Source organism: Hordeum vulgare, chromosome 6H (assembly GCF_904849725.1).
Source record: "Hordeum vulgare subsp. vulgare chromosome 6H, MorexV3_pseudomolecules_assembly, whole genome shotgun sequence".
NCBI classification, from domain to species: domain Eukaryota; kingdom Viridiplantae; phylum Streptophyta; class Magnoliopsida; order Poales; family Poaceae; genus Hordeum; species Hordeum vulgare.
This window is the reverse complement of record NC_058523.1, coordinates 356,445,989-356,458,066: the sequence shown is the minus strand read 5'-3', so window position 1 is coordinate 356,458,066 and position 12,078 is coordinate 356,445,989. Positions and strand designations below refer to the sequence as shown.

The 12,078-nt window shown below is 44.5% G+C and overlaps 1 long non-coding RNA gene across 1 annotated transcript; it reads left to right on the top strand.

The window, feature by feature from the left end:
• The first annotated feature begins 2,187 nt into the window (after positions 1 to 2,187).
• On the top strand, positions 2,188 to 4,132 carry LOC123404322. The gene is made up of 3 exons (XR_006611745.1): positions 2,188 to 2,601; positions 2,731 to 2,886; positions 3,751 to 4,132. It is a non-coding gene; the product is annotated as an uncharacterized LOC123404322 (long non-coding RNA).
• The last annotated feature ends 7,946 nt before the right edge of the window (positions 4,133 to 12,078 follow it).

Genomic DNA, 12,078 nt, shown 5'->3' with positions numbered 1-12,078 from the left:
ATTTCTTCGTTAGATTTACTGCAACCGTGTGTTTTTTGATACAAACGTTTTGCATGCAATTTTTTTTCTCGTGTAAATTTGTTGCAACCAACGTTCATATTTGCTACAAGCTTTTCTATTTACTATATTTTGTCTAGTAAAAAAGCTGCATATACGTTTGGTTGCAACTCGAGTTCGTTGAATTTTTGCTACAACCGGTGTTTTAACTTTTGCTACAACCGTGTTATTTTTTGCTACAACCGGCATCATTTTTTGCTACAAGCCTTCACTAAAAAAGTTGTATACACGTCACGTAGATTTTTGCTACAACCGGCGTTTGACTTTTGCTACGACGCATCATTTTCTTCGTTTTTTTTGCTACGTCACGTAGATACTTTTATTGCTACATTTTTTTGTTGCAACCGTTGACGAAAAATGCTGCATAGCGTTAAAATTTGTTGCATGGAGGAAAAATATTGCATGAAGAGATCTGACGGTCCCTCCTGCAGATCTGGCGGTCACGCTGCGACCGGAGCTAGCGCGCCGATCGACGCGTAGTGCTGCCGTGTAGTGCAGGTATAGATTTTTAGTGACCTCAAAAAGAATTTTTAGTGACCGGTGTCTCCAGAAAATCCATCCACTATCCCCTTCCGCCGCCGCCCTAACCCGGTGCTGCGCCGCCGTCCCTTCCGCCCGCCCTAACCCGGTGCTGCGCCGCCACCCCTTCCGCACGCCCTAGCCTGGTGCTGCGCCACCGCCCCTTCTGCCCGCCCTAGCCCGGTGCTGCGTCGCCCCCCGTTCCGCACGCCCTAGTCCGATGCTGCGCCGCCGCCCCTTCCGCACGCCCTAGGCCGGTGCTGCAACGCTGCCCCTCTGCCCGCCGTAGCCCTGTGCTGCGACGCCGCCCCGCGCCACCAGGAGATCAGGAGCAACACTCCATCCATCCCTCCGGTTGCCTCCCTCATCTCCAACCTCACTCCACTCCTGAACAGGACATTGGTATATGAACTCTCTCTTCTCCACTCTGTTTATCAATTCTACTTTTCTATAGAAGCATCTTTATGTCATATGTCAACTTGTGAAGTTTGTTAACTACTAGAATTATAGAGAGCTTAGGGAAAGGAACTAGATATTATTAGTGTATATGATGATTGATGAATTATGTCATATGCCAAGTCTGTAGTCACTTGCAAGCTGCTATAAATAAATTTTGTGTCAGCAGGTGCATTTCGTTTCCTTTTCTATAATTTACAGACTGTAAATATTTGTAGGTTGTTTCTCTTGACAACATGGGTTCTTAATGCCTAATGGAAACTACAAGAAGGGCATTATCCATTCAGAACAATCACAATCAAAGTCAAATTGACACATTAATGCTTCTAAGCCTGCAAATAATAATACGTATGTAATTAGTATTTTTACATTTGATCATAAAGTCTAACTTTTGAATAATCAGCGTAATTGACGTTTGAGTCCTAAAACACCTTGCAATCCCTTAAATATTTTATTTTATCTTGTTTCCTAATTATGCTATGTGACTAATAGCATGGCGTGATAAGCTTGTAGAGTGCATGCTTATTTTACCTCATTTTACACCACCGACTTACCTGCCAACCGTGGTAGCTCCTCTCTCTCCTCCCTTTTGCTGCTCCATGTTCTGATCAATCATACAAAAACCTAAAAGCCATTATTACTTCAAACAAACATAAAACCATATGTATATTAATAATTATCAATTTTAACGTAACCTGTGTAATTTTTTTAGAACACAACACTTGGGGTTAAGTTGATCAAATGAGTGGATGATTGTTAACAGTAAGATTTTTGTTTCCTAAATATTCAGTCCAAGAAGATCTGCATTGTAATTTTGATTGTTTATTTCCAAAAACTAGCAGATCATCAATAATTTTCTGATTGAATGTTTCCAAAAACCATTATCAATTAACATAATTCTATTTTTTCACTCGATGTTTCCATAACTACAGGATAGGGGCAGAGGAGGCCGGCCAGAGGCGGGACACAGTACGATCACCAGCAGGAGTGGCAGGGTAGAGGAGGTCGGCAAGAGGCGGGCGAGTTTGTGTGAGCCGCCAGCAGCAGGTGTAAAGCGCAAGTGGGCGGCGGTGTTGGGGACACGAGCAAGACGACGAGGAGGTGCCGCCTGTCAGCCGTGGAGCCGCCGCCCGTCAAGGCGTCTCCTCCATGCGTGCAGGTAAACAGGGGCGCAAGTTGGTAACTGCAGCGCAGGTTGATCTTCCGCCTGCTAATTGCTAGTATATTTGTAGTTGCTGGCTACTCTGTCATTTTATTACAGTTTGTTTATCTATTCAAAGGAATGAGGTCTGCCATTCAACATATAAACCCAACTTATCTTTGTATTTATTGCTTTTCAGTTTCTCGTTCTATATTATCTATTGATGCTGCCATTGTGGATTATGATAACTTTTGGTACTTCATCCTTACTGTCCTGAAACTTACCTGGACGTGTGCTGGGTTATTCTTGTATGTGGTTTTTTTACTGGTTATTACGCGTTCTGCACATTCTTACACGGCTGCACCCGAGGTGCTTCTGGCTACTGCTGGTGGATGTCGTCGACACCGGAGAGGGCTGTTCTGCTGCAGGTACGTGAACAGGGGCAGCGTTGACAACGCTGGCCTCCTCGAGCTGCCTCTCTTCACCCTGCTCCTACTCCGGGCTCCTTTAGCGACCTCACCACCTCGCCTGTTGCCTCCTCCGATGCCGGTGCCCAGCTCCCCCACGAGGTGTTCGATCAATTGACCAAACCGAGCCAAGTCTGCCTCTCTTGCCTAGGCATGGACAATGGTCATGTACTTTCCTTCATCAAGTACGAGAAGCGAAGCTGAAGGAGAGGAAGAGGCCACATAAGGATTATTGCACCCCAAATGGTATGTTCCTTTTTGCAAATTCATGTTCCATGCATTACCTGGCTCACGGTGTTCAGTCAACTCAGCTCACAGTGATCGATGATTTATCAATGTCAACATGATCTGATTTTCAGTTTATAGGGGAACCTACTAGATTATTGGATGTTTGGTTGGTCGATATATGTCACTCTCTGAGTCTCAGTTCATTCTTTCTTTGCATTATTATACTATAATGTTTAATGATGTTTTTCTGGAGCTTCCTTTTCCTAGAGATACATGCTGTTTCCTGATATATTTAATGCATGATAATATTTTTGCTGGCCCTCTTGTGTTTCTAGTTTATACAATTAAGCGTATCTATGCAGGATCATACATGTTATCTATACTTGACAAATACTCCCTCCATTCCTTTATTTAAGGTGTATTTGTTTTTTGATAAAATTCCACAATGTAAGGTTCATTTCTTGTAGATCCTTGTAATTCACTTATTAGCCCTCCAGAAAAAGGAGAGTATCTCTATCACGATTGCGTGTATCTTTAATTGTATCAGAAAAAGGAAACTATCTCTCTTTCTCGATTGCGTATATCTCTTACTTTCCTAGACTCATTGATTTCCTTGCCACTAACCAATAAATTTTTCAAGGGTAAATTTGTCCTAACACCTCTCTTATTATGTGCCTTGATCACCGTGCCGAAAATTATACACCTTGCATAAAGGAATGGAGGGAGTATGAACTTAGCGCCAACTAAGACATCTCATGTTCTACTCTAAAGCACTATTTAACAGTATATTATAATTACAGTATATATATGTGTTGAATTGAATTTGAATCTTCTAATTTCTAATGAACTTATGCTCACGCGCTAGTGAATCTTATTTTGCAGGAAATTTTGCAAGTGGAGATGAAGGATTGTTCTAAATTGACGGATGAAGCTATGCCTTCTTTTAGTGGGCTTTTATTTTTTGAAGTGCAAGACAGGAGCACTGCCGATTTTCATTAAGAGAGGAAAAAGAAAACAAAGTGGCCCTGTTTATAAGGAAAACTAGGCCGAAAAACCTTACAACACACGATTGAAATTAGTGGGCTTTTATATGTTTGCATAGTTTTTGCTCTTCAAACTTAAGCTTCATGTATGAAAGATTGTCATTGGAAATAGATACGCTATTCTCAAGGAAGTATTATGCTAGAGTTACTGTCTTGTAAACTAAGCTTATGTCTGTTTCAAATTGACGTTTTGACTAATGTGGGATTTTTTTGGTGTCAAATACTGGACGTGTGATTCAATCCTTTGTTGTTATGAACCAGCCTTTGCGTGTGTGACTTCTGTGGATTGCACTTGCGTGTGTGACTTTTGTTGCTTGCACTTGCAGCTGGTCGCTAGTCATCTTGCCACCGAGTTACCTAGGCGATGTACGCTGCCTAACTACTGCTTGTTTTCTTATCGCTACGGACGATTCTTGTGTTATATTGGCTGGAGTATGTGGGTGTTCTTCTGAAAAAAGAGCTGGGGTGTGTGGGTGTTCTTCTGGAGAAAATATTATTAGAATATGAACTTTCTTTTTTAGGTTTCATGCTAGTACAACACTTGTCTACTAGATTGTCGTTTAGTGCTTGATTGATGCTATGGTTGTACGACCGTACAATTCAAAAACATAGTTTAAAAAATTGGACTGACAATTGAATCGTTTAGGCTAGGGGGGGGGGGGATCCAGAATATTTAAGTTAGGCTACCGGTTTAAGTTTTTTCCGCTTGGAACGGTTCAACTCGTTCAATAGGGGGGGGCCGTCCAATTATTTTTCTTGAAAATTGACCTCTAGCCAAATGAATCACTTATTGTTGATTGTAATACATTATGAGATCACAAATTGCAGCTAGCGTAGTTGGTATTGGGTCGTTGGGTGTGTAGTGGCTCAAAGTCAACGGTTCAATTCCTAGTTACATACGATATTTTTGTACTAAAAGACCAGTTTCTAAAATTATGTTCACAAGTTAAGATCTCGTTTGTTGTTGATCTTCCACTCCTTCGTGAGTACTAACGTCAAATACTTAAGTTTATATGATCATTTTGAAGTGTGCATTTGGCATTTATGGTCATCGATTCATCCTAAAATTCACAAAGTATGGTTAATATGATATTCCGCGGAACCATGCCAAAATAGTTTAGTGGGAGTATTTATCACATAATTGTATTAATTGTTTGTACCATATTGACCAAAGAATGAAAACTTCATTTACCAAAACAAAAACATATTTATAGAAAAAACACTTTGACACGTGGGCTTCAGCATGTGTGAAGGTATTGGTGATCTCTATATGCACTGTTGGAATTATGCCCTAGAGGCAATAATAAATATAGTTATTATTATAATTCCTGTATCAAGATAATCGTTTATTATCCATGCTATAATTGTATTGAATGAAGACTCATTTACATGTGTGGATACATAGACAAAACACTGTCCCTAGCAAGCCTCTAGTTGGCTAGCCAGTTGATCAAAGATAGTCAGTGTCTTCTGATTATGAACAAGGTGTTGTTGCTTGATAACTGGATCACGTCATTAGGAGAATCACGTGATGGACTAGACCCAAACTAATAGACGTAGCATGTTGATCGTGTCATTTTGTTGCTACTGTTTTCTGCGTGTCAAGTATTTATTCCTATGACCATGAGATCATATAACTCACTGACACCGGAGGAATGCTTTGTGTGTATCAAACGTCGCAACGTAACTGGGTGACTATAAAGATGCTCTACAGGTATCTCCGAAGGTGTTAGTTGAGTTAGTATGGATCAAGACTGGGATTTGTCACTCCGTGTGACGGAGAGGTATCTCGGGGCCCACTCGGTAATACAATATCACACACAAGCCTTGCAAGCAATGTGACTTAGTGTAAGTTGCGGGATCTTGTATTACGGAATGAGTAAAGAGACTTGCCGGTAAACGAGATTGAAATAGGTATGCGGATACTGACGATCGAATCTCGGGCAAGTAACATACCGAAGGACAAAGGGAATGACATACGGGATTATATGAATCCTTGGCACTGAGGTTCAAACGATAAGATCTTCGTAGAATATGTAGGATCCAATATGGGCATCCAGGTCCCGCTACTGGATATTGACCGAGGAGTCTCTCGGGTCATGTCTACATAGTTCTCGAACCCGCAGGGTCTGCACACTTAAGGTTCGACGTTGTTTTATGCGTATTTGAGTTATATGGTTGGTTACCGAATGTTGTTCGGAGTCCCGGATGAGATCACAGACGTCACGAGGGTTTCCGAAATGGTCCGGAAATGAAGATTGATATATAGGATGACCTCATTTGATTACTGGAAGGTTTTCGGAGTTACCGGGAATGTACCGGGAATGACGAATGGGTTCCGGGAGTTCACCGGGGGGGGGGGGGGGGGGCAACCCACCCCGGGGAAGCCCATAGGCCTTGAGGGTGGCGCACCAGCCCTTAGTGGGATGGTGGGGCAGCTCAAAAGGGCCCTATGCGCCTAGGAAAGAAAATCAAAGATAAAAAAAAGAAGGAGGTGGGAAGGGAAGGAAGGACTCCCACCCACCAAACCAAGTCCAACTCGGTTTGGGGGGGGAGCCTTCCCCTTGGACTCGGCCGACCCCCTTGGGGCTCCTTGAGCCCCAAGGCAAGGTCCCCTCCCTCCCACCTATATATACGGAGGTTTTAGGGCTGATTTGAGACGACTTTTCCACGGCAGCCCGACCACATACCTCCACGGTTTTTCCTCTAGATCGCGTTTCTGCGGAGCTCGGGCGGAGACCTGCTGAGACAAGGTCATCACCAACCTCCGGAGCACCGTCACGCTGCCGGAGAACTCTTCTACCTCTCCATCTCTCTTGCTGGATCAAGAAGGCCGAGATCATCGTCGAGCTGTACGTGTGCTGAACGCGGAGGTGCCGTCCGTTCGGTACTAGATCGTGGGACTGATCGCGGGATTGTTCGTGGGGCGGATCGAGGGACGTGAGGACGTTCCACTACATCAACCGCGTTCACTAACGCTTCTGCTGTACGGTCTACAAGGGTACGTAGATCACTCATCCCCTCTCGTAGATGGACATTACCATGATAGGTCTTCGTGCGCGTAGGAAAATTTTTGTTTCCCATGCGACGTTCCCCAACAGTGGCATCATGAGCTAGGTTCATGCGTAGATGTCTTCTTGAGTAGAACACAAAAGTTTTTGTGGGCGGTGATGTGCGTTTTGCTGCCCTCCTTAGTCTTTTCTTGATTCCGCGGTATTGTTGGATTGAAGCGGCTTGGACCGACATTACTCGTTCGCTTACGAGAGACTAGTTTCATCGCTACGAGTAACCCCGTTGCTCAAAGATGACTGGCAAGTGTCGGTTTCTCCAACTTTAGTTGAATCGGATTTGACTGAGGAGGTCCTTGGATCAGGTTAAATAGCAACTCATATATCTCTGTTGTGGTGTTTGCGTAAGTAAGATACGATCCTACTAGATACCCATGGTCACCACGTAAAACATGCAACAACAAAATTAGAGGACGTCTAACTTGATTTTGCAGGGTATGCTTGTGATGTGATATGGCCAACGATGTGATGTGATATATTGGATGTATGAGATGATCATGTTGTAATAGAAAATATCGACTTGCACGTCGATGGTACGGCAACCGGCAGGAGCCATAGGGTTGTCTTTATACTAACGTTTGTGCTTGCAGATTTGTTTACTATTTTGCTAGGATGTAGCTTTAGTAGTAATAGCATGAGTAGCACGACAACCCCGATGGCAACACGTTGATGGAGATCATGGTGTGGCGCCGGTGACAAGAAGATCGTGCCGGTGCTTTGGTGATGGAGATCAAGAAGCACGTGATCATGGCCATATCATGTCACTTATGAATTGCATGTGATGTTAATCCTTTTATGCACCTTATTTTGCTTAGAACGACGGTAGCATTATGAGGTGATCTCTCACTAAACTTTCAAGATGAAATTGTGTTCTCCCCGACTGTGCACCGTTGCTACAGTTTGTCGTTTCGAGACACCACGTGATGATCGGGTGTGATAGACTCAACGTTCACATACAACGGGTGCAAAACAGTTGCGCACGCGGAACACTCGGGTTAAGCTTGACGAGCCTAGCATGTGCAGACATGGCCTCGGAACACATGAGACCGAAAGGTCGATCATGAATCATATAGATGATATGATTAGCATAGGGATGCTTACCACTGAAACTATACTCAACTCACGTGATGATCGGAATTGAGCTAGTGTAAGTGGATCATGAACCACTCAAATGACTAGAGAGATTGTCACATCCCTAACCCTTAAGCAAGTTAGCCTTGTGCTCATGTCTTCTTTGCATTTGCATCTAAGAATTTTCAACAAGAACAAGAAAGTGGCAAAGGAAAAACTTAAAACCCTAGCCACTACTTTAAATAAAGAAAATCTCAAACTAGTTAAAATCAATGAACCCAAAATGGCCTCAAGAAATGTTCAAACTTTCTGATAAATCATGAAAGTAAATGAGCATTGGAGAAAACTATTTTCTTGACACTTTAAGCATTTTAAATTAAAGCAAAAGCCACTGGTTTCAAACTTTAAAATTGAAATCAGAAACTATAAATTTTCAAAAATGTTGAAAACTTTGGAAATGGTTGAGAATATTATAACAAATATTCACGTGTGTTTAAAATAATTTTTACCACCATTTTGGAGCTGAAATAAATAGCAAATCAATGTCAGAAATTAAAACAGAAATAAAACAGAAGAAAATGGAAAAGAGCTTACCTGTCGCCTAGCCTGGCCCGGCCATCCCATCTCCTGTCGTCTCCCTCGCGCCAGTAGGAGCAGGAGGTGGCCGTCGCCTCCTCCGGCGCGGCCACGCACCTGTGCGCCTGCCTGGCCGCCGCCTCGCGCTGGCAAGGCCGGGGATAAGCTCCCCGAGGCCTCACCTATCCATTCCTAGCATCGGCTCTCTCCCTCCTCCCGGATCTCTTCCTCCTTCCTGCTGCCGCCATTGGAGCCGAGCAAAGCTCGAGCTGCCCGTGCCCCTAGCCTTAGCCTCCTCTTGCTGAGCACGCCGTTAGCTCCGCCTCGTCACGCCGGTCCTCTCTGCAGAAGCCGAAGCTTCCCCGAGCTCTGCATCGCCCGCGGCGCCATCGTCTTCCACCTTCGGCCGCCGGACCTCTCCCATCGATTCGCCCCTCCCGGCGACCCTAGCTTCCCCGAATGCCCCCGCTAGATGCGGCATTGCACCAGCTACCCGTAGCTGCTTTCTGCGCCCAAAACCGACGGCCGATGCGCAGTCTAGCTTCCTCCGGCGAGCCCTCCGCCGCGCCCGTGGTCGCCGTCGGCCATGCTCCGGTGGGGGTCGACGTGGCAAAGCTAACCCAGTAGATTAGGAGCTTAATCTCTCGCTGATAGTGGGCCCAAGGCCAAGTCAACTCGGTTTAGGGACTGGTCAGCGCGGGATTAGTCCCAGAGAGGCTGACCAGTGGGGACCCCCTGTCAGGTTTGACCTGAACAGGTCGGCTGACCAGCTGACGTCAGTCTGATGCAATAAATAGAATTATCAGTATAGAAATAATTCCAGGAAATTGCTAAAACTTGTAAAAATCATAGAAATTAATCTGTAACTCCAATGAAAATAATTTATATATGAAAAAGTATCAGAAAAATTCAAGGATTCTGATTATGCTATTTTCAACCATGTTTGAAAAAGTTACAGAACCCTAACATGTAGAATAAGGAATAATTCAATTCTTATAATTACTTTATAAATGGAATTTGGAAAATATTCAAATGAATGCAATGATCACACACTGTCCTAGTTACAAATCAGTACCATAACATGACATCTCATGCATGCTAACATCGAGTTGATCTGAGCATCAGGTCGAATCAATTAAACCGGTATCCGAGAATACCCCGTTTGAATTGCTATTCGAATGTGATTCAAATCAACTCTAAACCTAATACATGTTGATTGTAATAACCTATCACCTTGCATTCTCATGCCATGCTCATGCATCATTTTGATTGCATATGATTGTTATTGAATGTTGCCATTCATTTCGGTAGGCTCCGCACCCCCGGATCCCACCGAATATCCGTCTGACGGATATCGTTCCTCCTCTGAGCAACAAGGCAAGCAACCCTTTTGATCATCCCGATAATTCCCATGTTCTTGCTCCTGCACTTATTTATTGCATTAGGATCAAATGCTTCAACTGCTTTTGCCACGTTAGTTGAACCCACTTCCTTTGCATGACCTAACCTTGTCAAAGTAAATAGCCGAACCTTGCAACCTAGCATACCTGATAGTTGCTTGAGCTATGATGTGCCTTATCCTGCTATGCATGCTATGCTTAGAGTTGTGTATGGTCTGTCATCTGGGAGATGAACAGAATTGTGAGAATGTGTTCGGTGAGCAAAGGTTGTGTGTTGAACTTGATTTGGTAAAGGTACCGGTGAAAGGCTGTGTAGGAGTACATGGCGGGTTGTTTCATTGGAACCGTCCTTAGGAACTGAGTTCCGTGTATGTAATCCAAGACTAGATACTACCACATGCTGGGCCCTGAAATATGACCCCGCTCAGCCTATTAATCGCTTAGTACTCGGTCCAGGAGTTGCAAGTAGTTTCTGGTGTTTATAGTAATGCTGGAGGCCGTGCATGGTGTTGACCTGAGAGGTGGACCGTGATGCGGTAAGCAGTGGCACGGTGTACCAAGTGGCACCCGGATGGTGGGTTTGGGAACCCTGCGCACATTGTTTGAGGCCGTGGCGGAAACCTCGGCCGGACTTCCGTACGGGTTACTCTCAGATAGGCGATAAACCTGGACTAGGTACTAGTGTGGTTAACGGTCGTGGCCGACTCCCTCGCTGGGCTTCCGCTTGAAGGTTGCCGAGGTGCATGACGTGCACATGGCGATAAGTGGCGAGAGCGTGTGTGATGAAGTACACCCCTGCAGGGTTATGATCTATTCGAATAGCCGCGTCCGCGGATATGGACTACTTGGAGACATATGTTGTTCATAGATAACTTCAATGGCTACTCATAAAATTGCCAAGATAAGCGTGAGTGTCGTGGACGGCATTTCCGTACGGAGACGGAATGATTCCACGATAGTGTATTGCTGTGGTGTTAGTGGACTCGTGTGCGACAAATCAAGTTGTCAAAATTATTTTAAAATGCAAGTTGTCTAGCCACGAGTCAAATGCTGGTTTTCCCGCATGAAACCCCACAATACCTTTTTGATACCTTGCATGAGTAGTTAGTTATCCTAAAGTCTTGCTGAGTACCTCCGTACTCATGTTTACTTAATAAATGTTGCAGAGGTTGCTAATGACCCTAATGGAGGGTTCTTCATAGACATCGACGACGACGAGTAGCTGGTGTCCCAGCTATGATCTGGCCCTACGTTGGATCTGTAGTATAGTCAGGCCATGTGCCTTCTAGTTGCCCTGTCTGTACTCAGACAGTTTATAACTCTTCCGGTGGCTTGTAACTGAATGACTGCTATTATGGGTCGTGAGACCCTTGATGTGTAATATTATGTGTGAGGCTCGGAATAAATAAAGGTTGTACGTTTATGGTTATGTTGTGATGCCATCGATGTATCTATACATATCGGTATGCCATGCGTACGTATGTCGTACCTGATATGTATGGGGTTCGATTACCTAGTCGTGAACTTTAGTAGCACTCCTTACAAGGAAATGCCCCTTTGTGATCCAACGAGCCTTGGTAGTTCGCTACTGCTCCGGACACATTGGTTGACCGGCATGTGTCCTTCTTAGCTGCTGTGTCTGTCCCCTTTGGGGAAATGTCACGTGATGTAATGGAGTCCTTGTAGCTTGCTACGACTCGTCTACATTCGCTGATGACCGACACCTGTTCTGTTGGGTCATGTATGCCTGTCCTTGTGCGGTGCTTCCACTTTGGTTTATGACTAGACATGTCGATCCGGGTTCTTTGACATTGGATTGCTAGCGACACTATCGCATACGTGAGTCAAAAGACGCAAACGGTCCCGGCTAAGGTAAGGCTGCAGCCGTGGAGTTAACCGTGCGTGAGACCACAAAGGGATGCAATGTGTTACAGGCTGGATTCCTATGGCTTAGGATCGGGGTCCCGACAGTGTTGGTATCAGAGCCTGACTGACTGTAGGATTACTAAGCCAAACTGGTCGAAGTTGAGTCTAGAATTGCTTTAGTTATAT